Source organism: Harpia harpyja, chromosome 9, assembly GCF_026419915.1.
Source record: "Harpia harpyja isolate bHarHar1 chromosome 9, bHarHar1 primary haplotype, whole genome shotgun sequence".
NCBI lineage: Eukaryota > Metazoa > Chordata > Aves > Accipitriformes > Accipitridae > Harpia > Harpia harpyja.
In genome coordinates this window covers 10489467-10503785 of record NC_068948.1, presented here as the reverse complement: position 1 = coordinate 10503785, position 14319 = coordinate 10489467, and the positions used below count along the sequence as shown (strand labels likewise).

The 14319-nt window shown below is 39.1% G+C and overlaps 1 protein-coding gene across 2 annotated transcripts in view; it reads right to left on the bottom strand.

Annotated features, from left to right (window-relative positions):
- Positions 1–13455, bottom strand: part of CDH5 (cadherin 5) — a 30228-nt gene extending 16773 nt beyond the window's left edge. Inside the window, exon 1 of one of the 2 annotated variants that reach the window (XM_052797325.1) lies at positions 13261–13455. The gene's annotated coding sequence lies outside the window, so the exon portion shown is untranslated. Of the gene's footprint in view, positions 1–2041; positions 2146–13260 lie in introns of those variants that run through there. The other variant, XM_052797326.1, reaches the window with a different exon arrangement.
- Positions 13456–14319: the final 864 nt, after the last annotated feature.

Here is a 14319-nt window from a genome sequence, read left to right as displayed (position 1 = left end):
CAACATTATTCATTTTATGTGTTGAATTATTTTAGCAAATAACTCTTGGTCTGCAGGGTACTATAGACAGTTAACTGAGAAATTCTGGTATTCAAACTGATTTATGGGACACATGACTCATACAGTGTAGTTTCTTCTCGCAGATTGGGAGTAATTATTAAAAAAAAGTCAGGCGGAGATACAGACAATACTGTACTAATTAAAAGTTTGCATTTTACAAGTTGTTTTGGTAAGTAATCAACTGTAAAGTTGATGAACAGCTAATATAAATAAGGTCTCCATGTAATGAAAACACGTTTGATGAAATATTCTTTTGAACATTTGTGGGTTTTTTTCCTGGTATTTGCCTCTTACCTCATTTACTTCTCACTCTAAAAATGTATATTAATGCTTATGCGAGGTTAGTTTAGTTAGCAAATAAATTTGTTCTATGCTTGCATGTTAAATAGAAGTTAAACCAGGTTTTTGTGTGAGACTTTGGTAAATGAGGAGACAGTTGTAGCTGAAATGATGTATTTTTCTGGTTGATTGGACTAAAATCTTATGCTAATCTTTGAGAATTTTTGTTTTTCAGCATCTAAAAACCAGAAATACTGCTAGAAATAGTGATAAGGAATATCCTAAGAGAGAAATTTGCTTAAAGTGGCTATCATACACCAGAAAAGAAATAAATTTTAAAAGGTTTGTGTCTGTATTGTTCAGATAATTTGCATACCTGATTGTCAGAAAAGCTGGAAACAAAATTATTATCGATGATTGAGCTGGAAACTTAATGATTATTTTTGCTTACAGTATCTTGGTTGGAAACTGAACAATGTAAATAGAAAATCCCATGCAAAAATGAGAGTTTCATCAAAGCAGAAAATATTAACAAAATTACTAATAAATCCATACTAGAGGACATAATCTGTTCCATTCCACAGTACTGGAAATTTTGCTGTTGCTGGTTGTTAATCAAACCTCAGCTGTCATGCCTGCAGCCATGTAAATGTAGGGAATACGAAATATCTGAAATACTGTATTCAATCAATTGGGAGAAATACGGAGCTTGAAGGGGGGCATTTGCTCATCTTAACCTGCCCTTGATGTGTTTGTGGGTGCAGGCCCCGGCCCTGCGGTGTCCTGGGGAGCGGGGTGCTGGGATAGGTGCATGCCCGCGGGGTTGCACTGGCTGGGCTAAAAGAGAAAGAAAACTAAGAACACATTCTTCACAAAAGTTTTTTTCAGAAAAGTTGACTTTGGATAGCTTTAGTTTAGTTTAATAAGTATTTTCTGACGGTATTTCCCCCTCCTGTCTGCTGCACCCTCTCCGGTATTCCTAAGTAGCTCTGTGCAAAAAATTCTTTTGAATTTAGAGTGGATTAAACCCTACAATACAGAGTAGACAACGCTTCAAAAATTTTTTTCAGATGCAAAAAATTTACTTCGATACACCATCTAAACAGCTCCAAAATGACTATGCTCAGCGAAGCCATGATAGTTATAAAGAGAGCAGAATCTGACCCAGTGTCAAGTAACGACCCTGAACAACCCTGCCATGCAGAATCCATTTTTAACATTAATTTCTGATCTATATGATGTTTAAGACCAAAGGTATATATGTGAATGCAGTGAGTATTAAAAAATAGAAAGGTAACAAACCAAACACAGGAGGGGGATAAATTATCTTTTCCTTTGCAATGCCTGTAGTTTTGGTAAGCAGGCAAAATGTTATTAAAAGAAAATAGTCCTAGCAATACTTAACGCTGCCTTTCAGGGAACAGCTGTGCAAACATGAATTGATAAATCCACCCCATTTCTCTGTGAAAAGTACTGCAGCTAGATAAAAAGCAGTATCCCTTTCAAAAGGTACATTTGAAGCACTGAGGACTTAAATGCGTTTGCCACCTCCTGACAGCGGACCAGGGTCAGGAGTAACAACGGTCTCAGATTTTGTTCTCCCAGTTTCTTCATCTCATAATTAGACAACATTGCTCTAACCAGCTTCTATCAAATCCAGAGAAACACGGCAGCAAAGTAATCACATAGGTATAATTGTTACCTTCAGTCCAGTTTCTGCTTGGCATCTAAGCTGCAAAACTGTGATCCTCCTTCGCTCCCTTGAGCTTACAATTTGGGAAGTCAAGGGCGCATAGCAAGTACGGTGAGAACGGGAACTAGGGTAGGTCTTCAAACTTTAGTAACATCACTTAAAAAAAACTGAGTAAATTGTGCAACACTTGACTTGGAGCAATCATTTTTCTGTTGCATTTTCAGATATAATTTGTTTTGGGTGGTTATTCAGTGTTTCTCTCATTTCTTATTAAGGCTTGTCACATGTCCTCAACAGTGTACAATGATTCATTTTAAAATAGGCCTTTCCTGAGAACACTGTGCTGCTTTTTCATTTCCAGATTATTGAGCTGATTTAAATGGGCCTAGTGCCTGACTACCTGGTATTATATTTTTGATTGTCCTTATGTCGATTTTATGCATCCGAGAAGTGGTTTCCACTGATGACTAAACAGTCTGGAGTGCAAATGCCTACCTGAAAACTGATTATAAAATGACTTTTTATATGCATGATAGTACCTTTGAGTAAATAGCCACTTTGATGACTAAACAATCTGGAGTGCAAATGCCTGCCTGGAAACTGATTATAAAATGACATCTTATACTTGTGAAAGTACCTTTGAATGAATAGCCACTTCAGGAATATCTTAACCAAACTTGCTACTTTAAAAAAACCCCACACATCTCTCAGTATTGTGAGAGCACTCTTGTGTGCATTTGGTGCTGTTCAGTTCTTGGTGTTGATGCTGCAGCACTGTAGATTAATATAGCTGAGGAGATAATTCAGCACTTCTTATTTTGGCTCTGGTTTTGGCTCCTCATATTTTTTCCAGGAAAAAAGAGAATAATTCTCATCTGAAAGTTCTTTGTGATTTCAGCTCCAAGTTTCTGGTAGGTCTGGGGACAATGTATTAATGCTTTTTCCCCTGTCTGTTCAGCTCACCAGAAAATTCTCTCCTGGATGATACAAAATACAACTTCATCTCATGGGTGGATGGAGTCCTCAGCCAGGACAGATGCCTCTTCCAGAACTGAAGAAATTTGGTTATAAAAGATCTATAAATGCTTACTCTGTATGTGTTAAAGATTCATTGCCTGGTGGAAAGCAGGCAGCCAAATTGGCCTCCCAGGCTTTCTGCTATCTCAGATACAGAACTGGCTAAAAATGGGGGAGGCAAGCACTGGTTTGGCTTCCCCCCCCTCCTGCAAAAGAAACAAAGCCACCCCCCAAGCTAGTGAGTGAGAGCTTGTGCACTGAAGACAGGTGAGCAGCAATAATGAAATCTGCATGAATGTCCTCCTAGAGCTTCCTGACACCCTTGCTTGCATTTTAGCAAGTGACTTGCTGACTCCAGGATTAAAATGCTGTGGTAAATACTGACAGAAGGGCATATGAAAAGGCTGAGTGTGAACTGAAAATAAGAAATATATGGTCTAAGAAGACATTTGCTGTAAACAGAATGATTTTAGAGAAATGGGTGAGGAAGAAAGTTGTAAGAGGTCACAAAGATCTCCTTTGTTCCTTGCCAAGAAGCTTTTATGGAAAAGGGATGTATACATTTGCAGTTTGTTTGCTAGAGGTCACCTCATCACAGATCACAAGACAAGCAGGGCGAGTCAGGTGCAGGATCTGATCTTGCATCAATAAATTCTCCTGACTTCACTGTGGTTTGTTTTACATCAGTGATGTGCCTGATAATATTTTAGCCGGGTAGATTAACAAAAATAAAAATGTTGGCACGAGTGGGGAAAGACTAGCCTGTAGCAGGCTTTGCTTATTTTAATCTATGAACGGTGCAGTACTACAGATGCAGTCAGCCATCATAGTAGGCCAGAAATACTGTGCTTTGTGCTCTTGTCCATCTTGGCTCTGAATTGCTCTGAATGTGTCCCATTACATACAGGCATGACCTCTGGGACAAACAGGGAAATAATTTTGTTGGTGGTGCTACTTCAGCTCAAACACTATTCCTTACAGCACTAACCTTCAGAGGTGTCCTGATAACTGTATTAGCAGACTCATTACATTTACTGCCTGTTAGCTGGGTGTGCAAGACATAATCGTGATCTCACTTTGGTTTACAAAAATCCTTCGCTGATAAATGCTGATTTAGTTGAGAGAATTCAGAGACAAGTCTATTGGACAGTCAAGTACCAAGGCCCAAAATCTCAAAGGTAGGAAGACATTTAACTTCTGTTGATTTCTCTCAATTTCTGGTTAACCTTATCTTAATGTGTATTTTCCAAAAACTTACAAAAACATGTTTGCAGTTTGGAGAGTGCTGTCTACGTTCCTACATGACTCCTATCTGATAAAGAAAGGATTAGTTATAAAACTATTGAATGTGTGTTGCTGGTGTAGGTTCAGATTCAATTTCCTGTTCACAAATATACATTTGTTTGGCTTAGAAGTTGATTTATCTGTACATAACCCCTGTTCAGCTTGGAATCAGCTCTGAATTTGGTTTCTGTTAGAATTCAAGAAAACCTCAATCTTTTTCTGGGAAAATTTGGAAGAGATCAGCTGATAGATGGTGCCTAGTTGTTCTGTGTTCTTCAGGGACTGGTAGCCTTTTGTGGATAGTGTTAGTTTAGGTACATCTGGGCATCTGAAACATTTCTGTTTGTGGAAATGAATCTCATACATGATCTAATAAAACATGTGACTGTATAGTATGTACAAAAGTATGCAACTTCCACATAAGTCAGAGAGAAGCTAGGGGTTTTTTTTATGCAGCACATCAAAAATCTTACGTGGTAAAGTTGTCCAACCAAGAGGGACTGCTTCTGTGTTTCATGTGCACAAGCTATGATTCCTAGTCTAATCTTTAATTAAATCATTTTTCTATCGATCTATAGTAACCTGGTTTTTTATCTGAGTTTCTTACTTGCAAATCTGATAATTGAGAAGCAAATGAAATACATGTTTTAGTTACTGGCTGGTCTCTTCATGGACCTTAAGGAAGCATTGGTTTTGGACTAGATAAATTAATAATTCTTGAACCACTTCTGTTGTTGAAATGACAATGCACTGTTTACGTGAGGGTTGTTTGCTGTGGTGAGGATGATGTATGTGATGAAGGTAAAACAATACTCTGAAATCATTAAAATGACTGGTGAGAGCACTGACTTTCTCCTCTTCTCATCAGATCAGTTATGCAGTCTAATTGTTGTTTTAATGGATGACTGTTTTCCTTTCGTATGAGCATCCTGGTATGTCTAGCAAATAATCCACCAGTCTTAGTAAAACTGCTGGCCTTCTACCTCGCCCAGTAGAGAAATATGTATGAAGGTCTATCAGAGCCACACTGAATCATTAGGTGAGTTTTAAGAATATTCCCCATTTCACACTCTCAGCATGCAGGTCATGTATCATGCCAGGTGCAGAATCAATGTCTTTACTCATTTTTCATGATAATGTTATTTGTCATCACAGAGGCCGTAGAGATACTTGAGAGCTGATGATAACCAATTTGAAACTGAACAGATACAGTACATGAAACACTGAACTATGTATGTTTTGATGCTGCTTAAAGAGTTCTTGCTCTGGCCATAAAGTCATATAATGCTTTACTACAGAAACTTTCCCTGAAGTGACCCCAAAATGGATAAGAGTGCTTTAAAGAAGAAGCAAGTGGTATTGTCCAGTCCTTCCATGCATAAAGCCTTTTACTTCACATACAAATATGTTAGTACAAAATATAACAAAGGATAAAATGTGCTTAAGCACAGTGCCCAATGTAAACCCAGCTGCTAAAATATTTTGAAGCCTATTTGTGATTAAATTATTAAGCCAATTTGTGACACTGTTTCATAACAAATAAATATATTATCATAAACAGAAGATTTTGGCTTTCTGTTAGTTGTTGACAGCATGGACCGCAATGAGTTTAAGGTCATAAGCTACTCTCCTATAGCTTCTGAGCTTTGGGACCACGTACATGAGGGCTGAATGACTCCTAAGGAGCAGCAGTATTCTGGTGTTTAGAGAGTATGCTCAAACGCACAAGCAGAGTTTGGGTGTTGGTGCAGAATATTATCACCTCATCACCATCGTGTCATATGGATTCTGTGCTCTGTTGATTTAGAGTGTTCCATTTTTTAAAATCATGAAGCTCATAGTACCTATGATTAGTATGATTTATTTGCTTTGCAGATGTTGCAGGGGTGAAACTAACAATTAAATGACAGAAAATTTGTTCTTGGCCACACGTATTTTGATGACAGTTGCCAAATGCTGTTGAAATCTGAGCTATTTTGGGGGATTAACTTTGCATTAAATACAGCCCTTCTGTTCTGAAGTGAGCTAATAAGATGGGTGGGATAAACCCTGCATGCATAGTCTGGAACTGCAAACATTTTCCCCTATGAATTCTTTGTCCAAAATACAAAGCTAAGAGGAAAATATCTCCCATCCAGATTAATTATTGATAAGGACAGATGCTGAAAATAGTGATGCACTGCCAGCATTACAGACAGGCAAAGAACTTGTTCTCTTCCTTGTATCCAAAAAGTAGTTTCAGGGATGATCTTGCAGTCAGGTGTACTCATTGCTGCGAAGGGTCTCACTGACTTTGAAGAATGATTGAGGCTCTGTCAGTCTCAGTGGCATATTTATGCAGCTGTAGATCCAGCTTTTTTCTCACTTGCTTTGAGCCAATTTCCTTTTGCTTAGCCCAAACTCTTGTGGCTCTGGTAGGAGAGACAGAGATGCAGGTGTCTCAGCACTGAGCCTCCCTCATCCCCAGCACCTCCCACACTCAGATGATGATGTTTGATTTTTAGGGAGCGTGGGTTTGGATGAGAAGGGGACAAGAGAATCCTCAAAAAATTATTTGGCTCATCCCAGTGCAGAAGTGGAACAGTTCGGGTACATTGGAGGTGTTTGTGAATCACTAAAAAGATTTCTCAAGCATGTCTAACCAGAAGCTTTGTTTCCTACAATAAATTGTGTGCACATTTCAGAATTGATCTGTTTTGATACTGCCCCCTGGTTAGCTCTGCTGTACGCAGAGATTAGCTGAAGCTGTCACTGAATGCTCAAGAGTTTGGCCAAGCTGAAACAAAATAAGGTACAATATGAGAATAATATATTATAGAGCTTCTTCCACTTCCCCTTTGTTTCCAGATAAAGCCTTAATATCAGAGAGGCTTCCCAGCACAGAGCTCCAACTGACGAGCTTTGATTAAGGAAAAGTCCCCATCCTTTGAGGAACTGCATGCAATAAATATGATTTTTTTTTTAAAGTACAATGTAGCAGTGTTTACAGCAGATAAGATTTTTTTGACATTTTCCTTCAGCAAAAGCTCAAGAGCAAAAGTATCTGTCTCAAACACAAGCATCATGCACAGGTCACAGTAATTGATATTTATTGCGCTAACAGTAATCTGAAGCAGAGGAATCATGTTTAGCTGGCTGTGTGTTCTGATTCCTTTGTCCAGGTTATTCTACTGGGTAACTGAATGCATTAGTATTTCCTCTGAAAATTAATTTTGTGGCAGATAAAGAAAGCATGTACATATACATAAATCTCTTGTTTTCTGGTTGAGCAAGAGGCTAAAAAACCAGGGTGTGTCTGGATATATTTTGTTTGGTAATTAGTATTCAGTATTTTTCTCCCTTTTTAAAATGTCTAATTCAAATGTCAGTTCATTCTTCTCTATTTCCTGCCCTTATTCAACTAGACTTCCAGACCAGGCTTAATTAACTTTAAGACCTTTTCTGCCCATCCCTATAGTTACAGTCTTTTCCTGGAACATTTCCATTGTTATAATCTCCATGTGTTGTGAGATGATACAAACGATATTATTACTGCTCTTACGAATTTACAATGAGCCTTTTAATATTTTTACTTACAGCTTAGCTCTTGTCAGGAAAATGTCATCTTCAAATCAAAATAAAACTAGGGAAGCAAATTTCCAGCTGACAGTGCTGATAAAGGGAAGTTGGAGGGCCTGAAAATTCAGGCTTCAGACACAGGGAAGCATAAAAAGATGAGGACAGCTGGTCCAAGTTTTGTGACTTTTTTAGAGCTAGACGTTTTTTCTGTATGGGTTTGTTTCCATGTGGGAGTGATTGTGATTTAATACAGTGTTGTGTTGTGTCTTGCTCCATTATCTATGCACTGGCTTAAGCAAGTCATTAATCTGATGAATTTTACAACCACAGTCCAGAGGCAATGAGGGAACCTGCACCCAAGGAGAGTTTGCTTCATGAAACAGATTGCAACCATAGTAAGTGCTAGTTCAACATGTAAGATGTGACTGTAGGAGAGACCCTGTTCCAAGGCAGGCCATGCTTTTGTTTACATGTGGTAAAAGGTCTCTGTGAAAGTGAGAAAAGTGAGAGCTAGGGGCTTTCCGCTGGCTGACCTGGGGACATTTCTGCTCACAGGTCTTCTCAAGGCAGTGCCCAGGATCTAGGCTGGCAGCTGCTGCCCTGCTGGGGCTCAGTGTGGTGAGCACTGGTGAGCAGCCTGCACCCCCCTGAGAGCTGACAGCTTTAAAGTAACCTGACTGTTTGGGAAGTTCTTATTCACAGCAGTGCTGCACTTGTGGGTTTGCTGCCTGAATCCAAACACAGCTGGAGATATTTCTTAAGATGAGGTGGGACTCTTTTTTTCTCCTTAGTTAGTGGCTGAGTAAGTGGAATGTTTATTTCTCCCACAGCTCATATTTTAATCATGGCCACTGAAAACCCCTTTCTTGTGTGAATGAAACCTTTCTCTTCATTTAAACAAGCCTGAGATCAATCCATATAAGGCAGGTAATACAGCTCACAATTTCACAGCAGGAAAATGACGTAATATATTCCAAAGAGAAATGTGCCCGTTTCTTCCTGTTTGAAACTTAAGTCATCTCCAAGTCCAATTACTGGAGGATTCAGTATCTATTCTAATCCTAAACTTTTACCAAGGCTGCTGCTAGCTAATCTAGTGTACAAAGCAAATGTGTTTGTTAAATGGTGCTACAGATGATAGAGCTCTGCAATAGCTTTGTCACTGTCAAGTTCACATTACTGTCTTTGTAAAATGAACCCATTACAAAAAGCATTCCTGCTTTTTGTGCTCTCTGCTTTCTGTCCTCACTTCTTAATTTCTGTGCTGGATATGTGTTTTAGGTGGAGTGCATTGGTAATCTGGATGATATGAAAATGTGCATAGTGTAGCAGTATTTGTTTATGTTATAATGACAGCCTAAAAACCTAAATTAACAGTACTGAGCAAATAGACAATATATACTAATTCCTTTTAGGTTTGGATTCATAGATAAGGTGGTGACAAGTCTGATACCTTATTAGTAGTATTGATTGGTTGGCCTAACCTTAATATGAGTAAACTGGTTCTCTTGCAGACAGATCATATATATCTGAAAGATAATGACAATAAAAGCCAGTAAGATAATGCAAATCTCCTCTGAATTCAGGTCTAGGACTGGAGGTAGGGGGAGGGATTATCCCACAAAAAGAATGGAGAAGCTAACCTAAAACTCTGTGCCAGTGGAGATTCTGCCAATGAAGCTGAACCTATCACAGGAACAATTCCCATCAATGGCAGGATTTCCTACCATTTGCATGAGAGCAGCATTAGGCGCTTAGTCTCCTCAAGCGGTATGTTGTAAGGTAGAACTTGCACTCCTAGAGGATTTCCAGAACACAAATTCGTAGCAGATAGCATCATAAAAGGAAGGGGAAAAGGAAGACTGATCCTACCAAAGCATTACTTAGAAATGTGGATAAAGGCAGAAGAAGGAATTCAACTGTATCCTCCAGACGTAGTGTGGAAGTGGAATTTCCCTTTATGCTGTCATACGCAATAAGGACAAGGGCCTGTGTGTGCCGCAGATAACCCATCTTGTGCCCTGTGAACTTTGCCAGGTGTCAGGAGGACCATTCCAGATGTCGCTGGTGGGCTTGGGGAGAGAGGAGGATGCAGAGAAATGGATGACTTTAGTGGGGGCAAAGCCAGATGGGCTACTGCTAATTTGTGGAGACTGATAGTAGGCTTTTTAAAAGAACATGTAATAGAAACAGGGGGCTCTTTCTCCTGAAGTTTTGGCAGAGGATGGTGGTGAAATCCCACAGGAACAGGAGGGTTTTGATGACAACAAGACTGGGACAATAAAACTGACCTTTCTGGATTTTGAAAAATGAAGAATTTAAAACATTTCTGCTTTTGGTCTACCTCTAACTATGGTGGTGCTCTGTAACTCCTTGCATTTCAGGTAACAATGTTAGGGCAGAAGAATACTCTTTCCTCTCCACTGGTGCTTTGGAAAGGTTCCCGTACAATTTCTGCAGTGTGTCCCCAGGTGACCATGCTTGCCTTTTCTCTAAAATATCAGTCATTTTTCACTACAAGTTCTGGACCCTTTAATGGGTGATACTTGATAACACTTTCACATGCAGCTCCTAATCTTTTGTAAGACAGTTTTGCTGTCTATCTCACACAAAAAGACTTGTCTGGAGAAAACTCTGCCAGAGTGTCCATCCACCTGTTTGACTCTTTCTGGTTTACTGATTGTAAATCTTCACTTGGATATACTCAGAGTACCAAAACTGAAGCGTAGGCAGTGTGAACACCTGTAATGGACAGATTAAGTTTCCCCTCTGCCCAGCCCTGGAAAACACAGCTCTTGAACTGTTCCAATTCTGTGGATGTCCGTGGGCTTTAACTAGCACCTAGGAGGGCTGGGCTGCAAATCTCACTGCCTGCCTAACAAACAGCTATGTGTGTAGCACCATATGTACAAAATAGACTCATGGCACACCAGTCATGTCAGGACTAAACTCTGAGGGATTTTTAATTTGTAAACCCACAAGGATAACAAAGGGAAAGACACTTGTTTAAAAAAAAACCCACCAAAACATTTTCATGGCCAACAGATCTCTCACAGAGAACCTCTTAGTTTCTTTGTGGCACTAACATTTGAACCTCTGAATTACAAACTTCTAGAACGTGAACAAAAAACAGAATTATGAATGCGTGACAAAATAACCATAAAGATTCCTTACAGAAGGCTCAGCTGCTAGAAATAATGTTACCTCTATTTTGTGAACCTCTCCTTTTTTTGAAAATCAGCTGGCCTGATTTAAGCCTGTAGTTCTGTAGACATTTACCCTGACAAGAAAAAAGAATTTTTAAAAAGTTTTTCTATTTTTCATTTGAAATATTAATTGAAGTAACTCATTTATGGATGGACAGTGAAGTCCTTTGTTTCATAAGTGCTATAAATCAGAGGAGCTTATAAACCATCCCCAGTGATTTTTACCTATATCCTGTTTTCAGTTGTTTTACTCAACAGAGGCAGGATGTGAAGCAAACCTGGCAACAAACCTGTTAACTGTTTGGGTGGAACTTTCTCTGCCTAAGGTGCCTCTTTAGCACTGAGCCCTGCATCTAGCGCTCTGCAAGCTCCAGATTGCTGAGTGACATGTAGCTATTTCATGGCATAATTTCAGTGCTAGCATTTGTTTTAAAACGTTTAAGAAACAGTTTTATGATCTTATGTTAAAGAGCAAAGCTTTGGGAAACATTTCTTGTTGCAATGCAGTGCAGAAGCATTGTAGCACTGCAGAAAAATAAAGCCCAGGTTTGTGGACAAAGCAGGAATGATTTGTTAATTGAGTTTATCTTTTGCTTCAAATTAATTTGTTTTATTGTTTGTAATTTCACATTCTTCTCTATAGTATACTGTACTGTTCTAAGGCTTTCATATGCTAAATTAATCCTGTGTCCTTTTTTCCTGTTGGTCACCCTTTATTTAAGGATAAAAAGTAAGTCCTGGAGATGCACAGATAAACTGCAAGTCAGCATGTCTGTGATTTGTTTCTGGTGTATTGGTTGTTGTTACAAGGCACAAATTAGCCTAAGATGAGAAGCTTTTGTAAATCATTGGAGTATCCTTGCTTTTGTCTAATATTTTTTCCTACATGAACATCTATAATACTGCATGCTTTTACAAATGCTGATATAATGATTTATAATCAGTGGAGGCAGGGACACATTGATTAACTATACCTTTGTTAACTGCAGTAGCAACCAACTTTCAATGTTTTCGGTAGCTAAGAATGGAACAGATTTTCTCACAGAAATTCATCTTCTTCCATATCTTTTTTTTCCTTGCATTTCTTTCCTTCCTTTATCTTTATTACAGTGTGACAAGCAGCACAGTAAGGTACTGTGCACACTGACAGTCCCACTATTGCAGAATAGAGTTCTTAAAGAAAAAGCAGTATCAGTTCATCTCCTATGCATAAATGCTTTGTCTCTGCAAGCTGTACAGCAAACTTGTTAGCTCAGGGACTTGCTACGCTATCTTTAGGACAAGATAAAAAGCCTTTTCAACAAACTTTTTGTATCAAGCCACTGCTCATAAAGTACCTCATCAGAAAAAATGGTTCTTTTTGGACCACTGAGATCAAGAAACTTCTAAAACAAGAATTGCTGGTATTTTAGAACAGGGGCTGTAAAACCCGGTAGTCCGGGGTTAGGGTGCTAAAGTACCTGGGCCAGTTTAAACCTGAGATTTAGGAGACCAAGTCACTGACATGTTTATGTAAACTCCCCTCTAAGCCTTAAACAAATCTCTTGCAGGAGAGATATGCCAAAGCTGGCTAGTATACATAGTGGCTTTCACCTCCTCTTGGCATTGGTCACAATAAAGCCATAACACCTTAAAGACAGATACCAAGTCCACCCCCACTTTGATAAAACATATTGAATCAAATCATAGCACAGTGTACACCTGCTCACTCAAAACAGTGCTAAGCCTGTAACTGTCCACACTGCAAGTGAAATCCTTTCCTAAAGGGTTTACAGGGGCAACTTGCAGTATCATTTCTTTCCCTTTTCCGTTATGAATGAGCATCAGCAATATAATCTAAATATTACAAAACAGAACTACAAAAAAGCATAAAATGTCTCTTCTTTTAAACATCTGGGAATATTGTGGTATAGCCCAAGAAAGCCAGAGGTTTTCCTCTTCCAGCATCAATCGTAAACAGCTCCGCTGTTGGCTGCACTTAATTTGGTTTAAGTGCCATCAATGTTAGGTGCCAAGGATTGTGTGGATATGTATAAAATTCATAGCCTGTCTGCTGGTATTTCTTAAATTATTTAAGACATTAGAAGAGATTTTTGGTGGAGGTAAAAAAACTTTGAAATGAACTTCATAGCTGAAAGACAGCAAATAGCATTTATCCCTTACCTGAATCAGAGTTGGTGGAGCTTCGGTTTGTCCCCAAATCAGGCAAACTAAAATCAACAGTATCCCAAAATGTTAAGCAGTATACAGAAAATGAAGATAAAATAGAAAAATCCACTTCTCTCTTCATTAAGCAATACTGGGAGTGTTCAGCTCTCCAGTCTCCAAGGTTTTCCAGCTGGGAGTCAGCCTTTTCCCATCCTGCATCCCGGCATCCTGTTATTGTTCCAAGTCTTAGTAATACAGTGAGAAAAGGGAGTGGAGGAAACAAGATAAACTTAGCCTTATTATTGCTATACCTACTTATTTGTTGCTGACTCTAATGAGGGAGCTGAATAAAAGGAAATTGGCTCCGAGAGAAACACAAAAGTTGGTATGTTATTTAGTATCATTTTATAAAGAGTTTTAGGAGTTAGCAAACATCTGAATGGTACTTTAAATAGTGTCTGATATTTAATCAGCACAGACTATGCCTGTTTTGCACAAACAGGATTTTCAAAGCAGTTTGGAGATGTCCTATCTATAAGGATTTTTATACCTGCAAGCAAAAAAGTTAGAGCCCTCATATGAATGAGACTGGGTTCCTGTAAAGCTCTGTCAGCTCTGGATGTAAAAATGAAATTCAACAGTATTTTTCACAGGTAAAATTATGACCCCAGAAGCAAGACAGTGTAGGTGGGCCTTCCTGAAAGAGAAAATGTTTGTAACATCTTTATTGTGGTTAGTTTTAAGCCTTGAGACCACTCAGGGCAGACGGAAGGGAAAGATTCAGCATTTCTGTTACATTCCCGAGGCTGACTTGCTGGGCTGTGGCAGCCTGGGTGAGGCTCACCAAAGCGCAGGCGTCAGTGTCTCTAATATTGTCACTGGCATAAAACTTTAAGCCAGGATATTGTTCAGTGAGCCCAACCTGATGAGGCAGTGGGCTTTTCTGCAGCCTAGCCTGAGTGCCCAAACCCTTCCGGGGGACTGTGATGCATTCTTCAGTGCCACCTGCCACTTTCTGACCCCTCTCTGCATGTTAAAACTGAACTCAAAGGTGTGTCTCTGGCATTGTACAGT